The 14339-nt window shown below is 41.6% G+C and overlaps 1 non-coding gene across 1 annotated transcript; it reads left to right on the top strand.

The window, feature by feature from the left end:
* Window positions 1-803: 803 nt before the first annotated feature.
* On the top strand, window positions 804-875 carry TRNAS-GGA (transfer RNA serine (anticodon GGA)). Its single transcript has one exon. It is a non-coding gene; the product is annotated as a tRNA-Ser (tRNA).
* Window positions 876-14339: the final 13464 nt, after the last annotated feature.

A 14339-nucleotide genomic window follows, 5' to 3' on the forward strand; every position in this document is an offset into this window, starting at 1 on the left:
AAAGGAGACTGAAGCTGACTGCTGCCAGCCTGGCAAGTCCTGCTAAGGCTGTGTAAGTAACAGAGTCACAGTGCACTTCTGAGCCGGAATGGACATAATAAACGTGATGTTTGTGAGTATTACCTATTACCTGCGGTGATGTTTTTTAAAGAAGGGAATTTGAAAGTGATCCATTGTAAAGTTTCTCTTTAAACTTAGGTAGTCAGCATTTTGGTTTTAGGCTCCTTTGTGAGCCTCGGTTTTAGGGTCTCCTAGACTTCACTTTCACTTTTCACTTTTATGCATTGGAGAAGGAAATGGCAACCCACTCCAGTGTTCTTGCCTGGAGAATCCCAGGGACGGGGGAGCCTGGTGGGCTGCCGTCTATGGGGTCCTACAGAGTTGGACACAACTGAAGCGACTTAGCAGCAGCAGCAGCAGCAGTCCTAAATTAGTTTCCAGCCACTGTCACCTCTTTGTGATTTCTATTGCCATTCTATCTCCTGCCTTTATTTATACTTTTCTTGAACAGTGATTCTCAATCAGTAAGCTCTAATATTCTTACAAGTGCACACATTTTGACCAATACATAGTACTTATTTTATTGTGACTGATTTTAAATACCATGACAACTACATTTGTCGGGCAGAATGTAGCACTGAGGAATCTTACGCTGGAATATAATGTAGAGAAACTCAGAGGTAAGAGTAGGGGAACTATATGATTAATCGTTAGCCCAAGAATGCTTCTGAGAGGAATAAGTGCCACCGATAATTACACCAGGACAAGAGGCACAAACTGGACTATTCAGGTAAACTAGGGCTTCCCTGGTGGCTCAGAGGTTAAAGCGTCTGCCTGGAATGTAGGAGACCCAGGTTCAATCCCTGGGTTGGGAAGATTCCCTGGAGAAGGAAATGGCAACCCACTCCAGTACTCTTACCTGGAGAATCCCATGGAGGGAGGAGCCTGGTAGGCTACAGTCCATGGGGTCGCAAAGAGTGAACACAAAGAGAATGTATACATCTAACGTGGAATGTGGACATCTACACATCTGACTTTCTTGCACAATTCCCTAAAAATGATTACTCAGAACAGTTTCTCTGAAGGTTTGTTAAAAATAATTAAAAATTAGAGACATAAACTGTGTTCTAACACTTCCATTAACTTCTAGGAAACTCTCCTTAGGTTGCATTTCCTTTGTCTTCAAGTACCTTCTGGTATCTCAAAACACGAAGAAGAAAATGTCAGCATGACCCTGACAACATTTTTCTTAAAACTTTACCACGTGGTGTTGAACCTAATGATAGATTTTCAATCCATTCTGTTTGCCAGTCTCACAGTATTCAGCGATCTCTCCTTCTGGAAACATGCCCTACCGCCCATCATCTTTTTTTATTGGAAACATTACAATTTCCTCCTGTGTAAATGGTCTAGAAGTGCTTCACTGATGCTTTTTTCTCCTCCTTTTCCAAAGTTGTCTGTATTGCTTAAGGGTAATTCTCAATGCATCCTTATGCCCTTTCTTTTCTAAGTTGTTTTCACCTGACCCTAGAGTCCAATATCAATCATGCCCATGACCCCAAATCTTATACTAACTTTTTTCATCTCTCTCTCAGTTGCTGGATTTCTCACTGTATCTCAATTTCAGCTTATTTCCAGCAAAACTCATCACTTCTTTCTCATGATCAGTCCCCACGTCTGACTTTCTTGCACAATTCCATAAAAAGGTTGACTGATGGATACTTTGTTACAGAACAGCACAGCTTTCACACACCCACACTGCTTTTCCAATGCTTGACAGCAATAGTCATCAGCAATTTTTCATTTTATGATTCTGCCTCAGGAATCTCAGCAGTGCAGTTAATTCATATAACCAAGCCCAAGGCGTGGGCAGTGCAAAACTTGGGCAGCCTCCCTACTTAGGGGCAAAGATTGACTCTATAATGCTTCCAGTAAGGAGTTGCTGAGCAGAATGTGTGACTCGCAGGCCAGCTTATCCCCAAGAGAAAAAGGAGGGAAAGGAGAGGGTCAGACTCCACTTGTCCAGTTTTTCTTCCAAAACTCATAAAATTAAGTCAAAGATGCCAGGAGTGTAATGGAAATGACACTTCCCTTACACAAAAAGAAAAACACAGGTGGAAAGTACTCAGCTCCACCCCCGCCCCCACCAGTAGTCCCATTCTTTAAAACTACGTGGGCAGCGAGTATCAGGGTGGAGTCATCGAATCGATCACAGAACCCAGCAGTAAATGAGAGTAATGAAGTACCCTACATTTGAAAATAAAACCCATCCTCAAACCGTCCTCCACAGTGGCTGCATCAACTTACATTCCCACCAACAGGGCAAGAGGCTTGTCTTTTCTCCACACCCTCTCCAGAATTTATTGTTTGTAGATTTTGATGATGGGCATTCTGATGGTGTGAGGTGATGCCTCGTTGCAGTTTTGATTTGCATTTCTCTAAAAATGAGCGATGTTGAGCATCTTTTCATGTGTTTCTTAGCCATCTGCGTCTTTGGACATCTTTGGAGAGATGTCTATTTAGATCTTCTGTCCATTTTTTGAGTTGAGTTGTTTGTTTTTTCTGGTGTTGAGTGTCATGAGTTGCTTGCATATTTTGGAAATTAATCCTTGTCAGTTTTTTGCTATTATTTTCTCCTATTCTGAAGGTTGTCTTTTCACCTTGTTTATAGTTTCCTTTGCTGTGAAAAGCTTTTAAGTTTAATTAGGTCCCATTTGCTTATTTTTGTTTTTATTTCTATTACTCTAGGAGGTGGGTCATAGAGGATATTTCTGTGCTTTATGTCATAGAGTATCCTGCCTATGTTTTTCTCTAAGAGATTTATAGTTTCTGGTCTTACATTTATGTTTTTATCCCATTTTGGGTTTATTTTTGTGTTTGGTGTTAGGAAGTGTTCTATTGTCATTCTTTTACATGTAAGAATAAAACTGCTATATGAGCCAACAATCCAACTACTGGACATACACCCCGAGAAAGCCGTAATTGAAAAAGACGCAAGTACCACGTTGTTTACTGAAGCACCATTTACAATAGCTACTGCATGGTGGCAACCTAGATGTCCATTGACAGGTGAATGGATAAAGAAGCGGAATATTACGCATCCACAAGAAGGAACACAGTGGAGTCAGTTCTAATGAAATGGATGAAACTACAGCCTATTATACAGAGTGAAGACAGACAGAAAGAGAAAAACAAATATCGTAAATCAATGATCAATGTATATGTATGGAATCTAGAAAGATGGTCCTGGTGAACCTGTTTGCAGGCAGCAACAGAGATGCAGACATAGAGAACAGGCTTGTGGACACAGTGGGGAAGGAGATGGTGGGCGGATGAAGAGATGACATGGAAACATGTAGCTGTGGCTGCTGCTGCTGCATATGCAAAACAGAGAGCCAGTGGGAATTTGCCGTGTGACTTAGGAAGCTCTAAATGGTGTTTAGTGACAACCTAGAGGGGTGGGATGGGGTGGCGGGGAGGTTCAAGAGGGAGGTGACCTGTGAGCCCATGGCTGATTCGTGATGTATGACAGCAACCAGCACAAAGTTGTAAAGCAACTGTCCTTCACTTGTTGTTGTTCAGCCACCCAGTCACGTCTGCCTCCTCGCAACGCCACGGATGCAGCTGCCAGGCTTCCCTGTCCTTCGCTATCTCCCAGAGTTCACTCAAACTCATGCCCGCTGAGTTGATGATACCCTCCAACCATCTCAACCCATGTGTCCCCCTTCTCCTCCGGTCTTCAATCTTTCCCAGCATTAGGGTCTTTTCCAATGAGTCAGCTCTTCACATTAGGTGGCCAAAATAAATAAATTTAAAAAAAAATCTCATTTTCAGATTGCCAAAGGGAATTAAAATCCAAAGATTAAATCCCCAGAATTCAAAGTACAAAGCATCAAGTCTACAATCAAATCTTCTTGTCCTGTGGATTAAGTTCACAGGAACTAAAGTACAAAATTCATTAACCATCCCAACTTCCAGTTCTGTTCAGTCTCAGCCAGATGGTTCTTGATGCCTAGGAATTGCTGTGATTGCTTCAGTAGCTACAGGCAACTCTGTCTCAAGCCAAGTTCCTCATGTTTCACTTGAGAGTCCCAAAAGATTATCTGAGAACTGGCCTTACCAAATGACCAAATTTAGAAAACAAACCAGTCTTCAGGACCCTGGGCCAGTTATTTTGAGCAAAGATTTTTTCCCTGGAACCTGGGGAAAACCCACTGTATTCAGTGTTGTCAAAGATCCTAACAGGTATTCATGACATCGGTGTGAGAGAGGACAGATGACAAAAAATGTGATTTCTGCTTTGCCAGGATGCTAGTTACTCCAGAGCCAGTGGCTCAAAATCTATGATTGAATTTAAATTCATCTGGGAAATAGTACTCAGTAAATTTGATTTGACGTCATGTATTATTGTACCTTGGAGGTAAATTCGACTATATTTATTCTTAATTTTCTTCTGGAGGCTAACATATTTAGACATTGCTGCTTTCTTGCAAGCTTTCGAAATCAGCAATTGTGGTAACATCAGCTACTAGGTGTTATTGAGGCGTGCTCCAGTCTCTTGAAAAGCTCTCGATTTCCATTGAACCCATAGTTTTATTGCTCAACTCCTGAAGGAAATGGAGGGCCTACTCCGTGACTTGAAATCACTTCTCTAGTAAGCAGGCGTGCTCAGGTCTGAGCCACAGTGGCTGTTTCTACTGCCTCTTCTTTTGGAATCGCTTCAGCCTTAAAACTCTGCCCCAAGCATGTTTAACCAACCAATTTACAAGTAACCAATTCATATGTAACCGACCAATTCAGAGCCAACTTGAAACTGCATGTGCTTCTGGAGTTAATTCTTGAGTGTGGGCAAGCCTCATTAACTCAAGAACTGCCTCTTTCAGATGTAAAAGCAAAATGAGGTTTGGGACAGCTAATCCAGTGCTACCTAAATTAAGTGTTAGTCCCTCAATTGTGTCTGTCTGTTTGAGACTCTATGGACTATGTAGCCCTCCAGGCTCCTCTGTCCATGGAATTCTCCAGGCAAAAATACTGGAGTAGGTTGCCATTCCCTTCTGCAGGGGATCTTCCTAACGCAGGGCTCGAACCTGGGTCTCCTGCAAGGCGGGGAGATTCTTTACTGTCTGAGCCACCAGGGAAGCCCTAACTGGCCCTGATTAGAAGCAGAGGCCAACAATTGACGGTCCACAGTTGTTTTCATAAACATGTTCCTTCATTTGTGTGTTGTCTATGGCTCTTTTGCAGTATGACAGCAGAGCTGAGTTCTTGTGAAAAGCCCCTAGTGCTCTAGTATACAAGAAACTCATCCTTTTGCAGCAAGGAACAGTGCATGGAATTCTATCCCCCAGTGCATAGAAGGTCTAATCTCACTGACAGGGTTCAAGGCTAAGGACAGCCACATGTATTCTCAGTTCACCACAGGCAGCCTCACACAACCAATTTCTGCTAAGCAAGCTCCTTGGTTGGCACATGACTGAGGTTTCCCAAGGCCTGAGGCTTTTCTGAGTCTTATCCCCCATTTTGTTAAGACTCGGTACAGACCTGCTTCTATAAAAAGAGTCACTCGCTGGTGGACAAGGCTGCTATAAAGTTTATAGCAATGAATCACCATGGTCAAAGTCCCATGGTCTGCACCTAAAGGCCTAGAGCTGTCTACATGGGTTGTTATAATTAAAAGTCCACTGTATTAAACTCAGTCTTTTACCCTTTAGAAGCCTCTACAAACCACCAAGGTCAACATGTCCTGTCTTCATATTCAAGTTCCAAGCCCCAAATCACAGGCCTTGCCCTTCAAAGCCTCACTTTCTATTATTTGACTTCTCAAAGCCACTGGCCAGTGAACACAATATCAAGGTGCCTGTTGGAAGCTAATAAAGAGCGCCCTATACCTGACTTGATTCCAGAACAAATTAAGAGCTAAGTAAAGAGTGAAACTGGGCTTCTCTGATACCTTGGTGGCAAAGAACCCTGCCAATATAGGAGGTTTTATCTCTGGGTCAGAAAGATTGCTTGGAGAAGGAAATGGCAACCCACTCCAGTATTCTTGCCTGGGAAATCCCATGGACAGAGGAGCCTGGCGGGCTACAGTCCTTGGGGTCACAAAATAGTCAGACATGGCTTAGTGATTAAACAGCAGCAACATGTAGAAGGTAAGAACTAAAAATAAAGAGAAAAGCAAGAACTGTAATTATCTTGGCTTATTCTTTTAGACTCTTCTATTCCTTATCCAATAACTGATGTAGAAAACCCAGGCAGGCCGGCGTGAATCCTCCTTCTCCACTGTCGTGTTACCTTTCGTTGGTCGTGTGCTCAGTCGTGTCTGACTCCTTGTGTCACCCGGGCTTGTTTGTTTTCCTCTTTGACCCCAGTTTCCTCATCCAAAAATGTGGATAACAATGTTCCTACCTCATTGGACTCACAAAGGTCTGTAAACCACTAAACATGCTGCCCATCCCATTGTAAACGCATTGGATTCAAAGATGTTTGTAAAACACTGAGCATCTTGCCTAACCATTGTAAATGCTCAGTTTATGATTCTTAAAAGGACAAAGGACGGTTGTCGTTTAGTCACTCAGTCGTGTCTGACTCTGCGACCTCACGGACTATAGCCTGCCAGGCTCCTCTGTCCGTGGAATTTTCCAGGCAAGAATACTGGAGTGGGTTGCCGTTTCCTTCTCCAAAGGATTTTCCCAACTCAGGGGTTGAACCCATGTCTCCTGCTTGGCAGGTGGATTCACTGAGCCACCTGGGGAGCCCCAGGGGACAGCTGTTCCTATGTTATCTGACATGCAAATAAACAATTGCTTCATTCCCTATTGTTCAGGTAACTGCTCTCTCTCTGAAACCAAATCATAATGTATTTATTAAGAGAGATTTTTCTTTTTGCTTTTATTTTAAAAAATCTTCTGGAGATTTTTAATAAAGACGCAAAAGTAAATGCTGTGTAAACTGGAGGACTAGATTGCTTTCAAGTATGTCGGTCTGAAATTCATGAGTCTTTATAGAATAAATGGCCTTTATTTTTACTTGGATATCATCAAAAAATACCCTATTCTGTTTTACTTTTAGTTCTGCTTTGTATGGAAAGATTATTAATGATTATACACAAGGTGTTAAATAACTCTGAATCATAAAATGAGGCAATTCTTTCTTAACTATCTTCCATTCCTTCTGATTATGTCAAGGAAAGATGTCTCAGGTTCAAGTAAAGAAGACTTTATCACCTTAGCAATCTTCTTTGTTAACAGAGAGGGCAGATCAAACTGTAATTGCTGCAGGAAACAGTATTGAGCAGAAGTTAAATAATACTGTATTGCTTTTATTGTGTGTATTTTTATGTTTAACTCCTGTTTTTGCTAAAGTGGCTACTAAAACATCATTTAAAAATTATTTAAATAAAATAATGAGCCATTTAAAGACAAGTATTTACTAAATAACGTCCCAATTGATATCCATATGCAAAAAAAGTATGACTGTAGCTACCAAATAGCCCCAAATTGGGAAAAGTCCCGAGAAAGTGGCCGGCCACTTCTCTTCCTTCAGACTGCAGGGGCTCTGAATGGTGAAATGAGAACCTCACTCACCCCTGTGCGGCTGGGAGGAGCTATCAGCAGGGTGACGACTCAAGGGGGCCACATTGGAAGGAGTGTTTACCTCACCTCCCACTCAGCCTGCCTTTTCCTCATGGGCTGCAAGCAACAGAAAAGGAGCTAGGAAAAAAAAAGGAGACTGGAGTAGGAATAAGAAGAATATTCATTCTCAGATGGTCTGGCCATGGCATATGTTTCCTAAGTGGGAGGAAAAAAGAGAGATTCTCTGATGAAAAAAAAGAGACAGCTGTAGTCTGAACACATCTCATATCATTTGAACCCAGCAATGAAAATATCTTAGTAGTTGAAGCTATTGGCTTATTCATGGGCTAGCTGGCATTTTGCCTTTCCTGTTTTAAGCAGGCCACTCTCCAGTATGAACAGGAGATAACATTTGCCACACTGGGCCTTATCTTGCTCTTTCTTTCTCCCTCTCCCTTTCTAATCTGTTTACTCCTCTAGATTCTCCTGAGATGATTTTACATTACCTCAAGAATATTTGCCTAAAGAATATAAAATAATTTCTTCATTAAGTTTAATAAAACATTCAACAGGCAAAGAACTTGAAAACGTGAATTAGAAAATTTTAGTCTTATAAAGATTACTCTTAGATGTCTACAATTTTGTCGTGCTAATATACTAAAAGCTGACTGGAATTTGATTTTTTGTGTGTGCCTTTTTTAACCATGCCCTGCCGTCGAATGAACAAGCCTATGATTAATTATCTAATTCTTAGTATTCATTTACAAATTATCTCTATCAATGCTAAGATTTTGCATATGCTTACTGGAGCGTGAATATTTCTTAGTTAAGAGGAACTAAGAAGCCAGATATTGTACACAAAAAGTATTTTAGAGATGATCCAATTTGTCCAATTCATTTTATGAGTAGGCAAGCTGAGGTCCAGAGAGAGGAAATGAACTTGCAGGGTTATGCCACTAGCCACTGCCCAGAGGTAGGGAGGGACCTAGCCTGACCCCAGCCTTCCAGGTAAGGAACGCTGTTGCTGTGTACACCGTGTTGTTCATCTGTAATACATATATGACTAGTAACATTTGTTTTAATCTCCTGTAACATATCAATCTTGACAATCTTCTGAGTTCTTTAAAAAAATAGATAATTCTCTCAAATTAATCATACAAAGCCATCCATTACTCTTTTCTTAACATTTTATTAAACACTTCATATCCCCTTATGAGTCGTAAACCTAAACATGCACTTTCCATTCATGAAAGTGAAAGTGAAGTCGCTCAGTCGTGTCCGACTCTTTGCGACCCCATGGACTGTAGCCTACCAGGCTCCTCCATCCATGGGATTCTCCAGGCAAGAGTACTGGAGGGGGTTGCCATTTCCTTCTCCGGGGGATCTTCCCGACCGAGGGATCGAACCCGCGTTTCCCGAATCTCAGGCAGACGCTTTAACCTCTGAGCCACCAGCATCCTATAATTGAGATCAAAGCTCTCACTGAAGCTTTCTCAAGAGTTAAGTCTTCCATTTCCCTTTTCAGGAGTTTGAACTTTAGGAAACTGTACCTCTTGTAGTTAGCTAGGGCGTCTATCCATCCTGTTTTCAGAGCAATGTCTTTTCTTTCATATTTGTTCCTTTGATAAATAATGTTGTGGCATTATTGCTGAAGGGAAGAGAGAATAAGATTTATCATCTAGGCTTAAAATGAAATATTTTGAGACATAGAACATAGTGTTTTAATCTGAAGAGTGATTTTCCATGTAGACACATACATCACTTTCCAAGATAATTTACGTGTGCAAATGGTTGAGTAAGCTCACCCTTATATATACTACAGTGAAAGTGAAAGTTAGTTGCAAGTTGTGTCCAGCTTTTTTCGATTCCATGGACTGTAGCCCGCCAGGCTCCTCTGTCCTTGTAATTCTCCAGGCAAGAGTACTGGAGTGGGTTGCCATTTCCTTCTCCAGAGGAACTTCCAGACCCCAGGATTGAATCCAGGTCTCCTACATTGCAGGCAGATTTTTTACCAACTGAGGTGCTAGGGAAGCCCTAGTAGCTATATATACTAAAGATCTATATGTACACACATATAAATACATACACCAGTAATATCACATTAATGTACTAGTATCTCTATATTATGCTTCTGGACCATAGTTGTAAGGAGTATTCCAGGCAATGATCTAAACTGTAGCTAAATAGTCAATATAGTCAGCAAAACATTTAAGTAGTATCATTTATATAGGCCACATGTGATAAATCACCTATTGAAAATGATGTAAGAATCATATTACTCTCTCAGTTGCTAATAGAAGTTGCTTTTGTTGTTTGTTCCTTTTTTAATGAGTAAGAAAAAATATGAGAGAAAAGGAGTATAAAAATTTAGTCTGAAAGTTTTAGAAGTCTAAAATTAATTCATTTCTGATTTTCATATTAAATAAAACAAGAATCCTCCCTCTTAAAATACACATAAAATCAGGTACAAAAATGAGGGATTTCCCTGGTGACTCAGAGGTAAAAAAACATCCACCAGCAATGCAGGAGATGTGGGTTCCATCCCTGGGTCAGGAAGATCCATTGGAGGAGGAAATAGCAACCCAATCCAGTATTCTTGCCTGGAGAATCCCATGGACAGAGGAGTCTGACTGGCTGTAGTCCATGGGGTCGCAGAGTAGGACGCGACTGAAGGGACTCGGCGTGAACGGAAATGAGGAGAAGAAGAAAAAGACAATCTTTCTGCTAGAGAACAGAGGAAGGTTGGTGCCCTGGAGTCTAGTGTTCCCTAAAAAAAAAAAAAAAAAAAAACAGATAAATACCTATTGAGCGATATAAATCCTTTTAGCCACCACCCCAAAACATGAATGCACAGCTCTGCACAGCCTTGGGTTACCTTTATCAGTTCAGTTTTGATGTGATTAAACAGAGAATCTTAGTCTTACGTTTGATAGCTACAAAATCTTTAAAATAAAGGAAATTCTTTCCTCTAAATGCCCTGAAACCATAGACAACATTTTGTAGGAATGTACATTGGTGCATTTTTTTTTTTCTAGGATATTAGCTCACAGAATCCATTAAGGCTTCAAAGGGATTTTTGGCTAACAAAATTCAAGAACCACAATAAAGGGGTAATGAATTGGAATGGAATTTCAAGCACATCGCAGCAGTTGGGGAAAGATTCTGGGTAGGCCTTCTCTTTCAACAACCTCAGATATGCAGATGACACCACTCTAATGGCAGAAAGTTGAAGAAGAACTAAAGAGCCTCTTGATGAAGGTGAAAGAGGAGAGTGAAAAAGCTGGCTTAAAACTCAACAGTAAAAAAATAACAAAACAAAACTAAGATCATGGTATCCACTCCCATCCCTTCATGGCAAATAGATGGGGAAAAAGTGTAAACAGTGACAGATTTTATTTTCTTGGGCTCCAAAATCACTGCAGATAGTGACTGCAGCCATGAAATTAAAAGGCTCTTGCTCCTTGGAAGAAAAGCTATCATAAAACTAGACAGCATATAAAAAGCAGAGGTATCACTTTGCAGACAAAGATCCACATAGTCAAAGCTATGGTTTTTCTTAGAGAAGGAATGGCAACCTATTCCAGTGTCTTTGCCTGGAGAAACCCATGGACAGAGGAGGCTGGCAGGCTACAGTCCATGGAGTCGAAAAGAGCTGGACACAACTAGATGACTAAGCAAGTGATTTTTCCAGTAGTCACGTACAGATGTGAGTCATTCAGTCATGTCTGACTCTTTGCGACCCCATGGACTATAGCCTACCAGGCTCCTGCATCCATGGAATTTTCCAGGCAAGAGTACTGGAGTGGGTTGCCATTTCCTTCTTCGGGGGATCTTCCTGATCTGAGGATCGAACCCAGATCTCCCGAATTGCAGGCAGACACTTTAACATCTGAGCCATCTGGGAAACCCAGGATGTGAGAGTTGGACCATAAAGAAAGCTGAGCACAAAATAACTAATGTTTTTGAATTCTGGTGCTGGAGAAGACTCTTGACGGTCCCTTGGACTGCAAGGAGATCAAATGGGTTAGTCCTACTCATTTAGCTACCAGGGCTTCCCTATTCAATCAACTCTGAATATTCATTGGAAGGACTGATGCTGAAGCTGAAGGCCCAATACTTTGGCCAGCTGATGTGAAGAGCTGACTCGCTGGAAAAGACCCTGATGCTGAAGAGATTTGAGGGCAGGAGAATAAGGGGGCAATAGAGGATTGGGTGGTTGGATGGCATCATCGACTCAATGGATGTGAATTTGAGCAAGCTCCATTAGATAGTGAAGGACAGGGGAGCCCGGTGTGCTGCAGTCCATGGGGTCACAAAGAGTTGGACACAACTTAGTGACTGAACAACAAGGCTTCTCCTTCCCGTCAAAAAGGGTACATACTATATGACTGCATTTATAGAAAATTCTAGAAAATTTCATGTTAAACTAGAGTGACTAAAAGCAAATTACTGTTTGCCTGAAGTCTGGGAGCAGGGGATAGGATGGGAAGATGGATGGTATGTGTTTTGCAGCTTTTCCCTCTTTAAATCTTAGCTTTTTCCACTGAGTGATTTCTTATTTTAAGAAGATGGATCATCCCTGATGTTCTTTCTTAGGGACTGGTGATGGAGACAGAAGGTTGGCTGACCTTAGAATGTTCCTTTTAGTTCTTTCTATCTAATACACCACTCTAACGGCAGAAAGCAAAGAGGAACTAAAGGGCTTCTTGATGAGGGTGAAGGAGGAGAGTGAAAAAGATGGCTTAACATTAAATATTAAAAAAACCAAGATCATGGCATCCAGCCCTATTTTGGCATGGCCAATAGAAAGGGAACATGGAAGTAGTGATAGATTTCCTCTTCTTGGGCTCCAAAATTACAGCGGACAGTGACTGCAGCCACAAAATCAAAAGCGATGGCAAACCTAGACAGTGTGTCGGAAAGCAGAGACATTCCTCTCCTGACAAAGTCTGTATAGTCAAGGCTATGGCCTTCCCAGTGGTCACATACAGTTGTGAGAGCTGGACTGTAAAGAAGGCAGAGCACCAAAGGACTGATGCCTTTGAACTGCAGGGTTGGAGAAGACTCCAAAAGTCCCTTGGACAGCAAGGAGATGAAACTGAAGAAGGAATTCATAGGGCCTGGACTCCATCTTAGGCCTGTTCGTGCTGATCATGCTCTGCCACCTTTCCAATGGACTCTGAACTCTGTATTTAGTGCCCATGAAAACAACAACAGGCGGATAAGACCCCCTCAAGACAGGGGAACCTTGAAGATCGTACCTAGGTTACTCATCGCCTAAGAGAAAACATACACTAATCACCCCTTCCTCCAGACAGGCCATAAATTTTTCTGTATCCATCAGAGTGTAACCTTGGGTTTATTGATTATTGGCTGATTGTTTGACTGTTTGAGCACATGAGCACATAGCACGTGGATGATGGGGTTACTGGGATTGTATTTTCCTTGGTTGATGTAAGTCTCAAGGAATTTGGAGTGGTGGGTTCAGACACGTACGCATGGGGTATAAAAGACTTTCACAAATGCTGGTCGGGGTCCTTGGCCAAGAGGAGACTCTGCCTTGGGCTTGTTGGTGTAATAAACTGCACTCCACTATCTGCATTGTCCTTCTGAGTGAGTTTGTTTCCTGGAACGCGTGGCTACAACAAAACCAGTCAATCTTAAGGGAGATCAACCCTGAATATTCCCTGGAAGGACTGATGCTGAAGCTGAAGCTCCAGTATTTTGATCCTCTGATGCTCACAGCTGACTCATTGGAAAAGTCCCTGATGCTGGGAAAGATTGAGGGCTGAAGAAGAGGGAGTCAAAGGATGAGATGGCTGGAGGCATCACCGATGCAATGAACATGAACTTGGGCAAACTCTGGGAGATGGTGAGGGACAGGAAGGCCTGGCATGCTGCAGACCATGGGCTCACAAAGAGTCAGACACGACTGGGTGACTGAGCAACAACAGCAACTTCATATACATAGTAGATTTTAGTACCGTGATCTTTTCCTACCAAGTGTTATGGTTGTCTTCCTGTCTCAAGGCTGACATCCATCTTCAGCCCTCTGGCTCTGCTTCTGGGACAACTTGGCAAAGAGACTTTATTCTTCCACTCATTATTATGCAGTTGCTAACTAACTTGCCTTTTTTTTTTTTTTTTTTAACTTGCTTTTCCTGCAAAGTAACCATTGATGCTGTGTAGAGCTGTTCATGAAGCAACTTTCGATTATCGGTGAGAACTATAAAGGGGCATGTCATAACGAACACTGAAATAATAAAAAAGATGGCAACAGTTTCTATCTACTGTCTTTCTCTTATGTATTGGGGGTTCTGCTTTAAAAACACTATCTGCTTTGATGCTTGCAAAGCTTCTGTAATAAACATTATGCTCCATATTATACAGATTTAAAAAAAATGAGTACTCAGAAAAGCTGAGCAAATTTCCCAATGTGCAATTGCTAGGCAAGAAGAGGGAAGCTGAACAAAGTAGGGTAGGGCAGTCAAGAGTCAGTGCTTCCTTCACCCCAGCTTACTGACTCTTTTGATAACAACAAATGCATGACACATTAATTACAGTATTATTTGTCCACAAGATTAACTCTGATTGAAAAATTACTTGATTTAAATTGCCTCTCACATTTCATCCATGGTGGAATCCAGTTGCCAAGAGTATGAGAAGAGGCAACAAAAGCTGGGGTAATCCACCACCTCAAGTGTTGTAGAGATGGATTATTTTATTATTATTATTGATAGTGAAAGGTTGTTGCTGAACCACAAAAAG

Source organism: Bos taurus, chromosome 14, assembly GCF_002263795.3.
Source record: "Bos taurus isolate L1 Dominette 01449 registration number 42190680 breed Hereford chromosome 14, ARS-UCD2.0, whole genome shotgun sequence".
NCBI classification, from domain to species: domain Eukaryota; kingdom Metazoa; phylum Chordata; class Mammalia; order Artiodactyla; family Bovidae; genus Bos; species Bos taurus.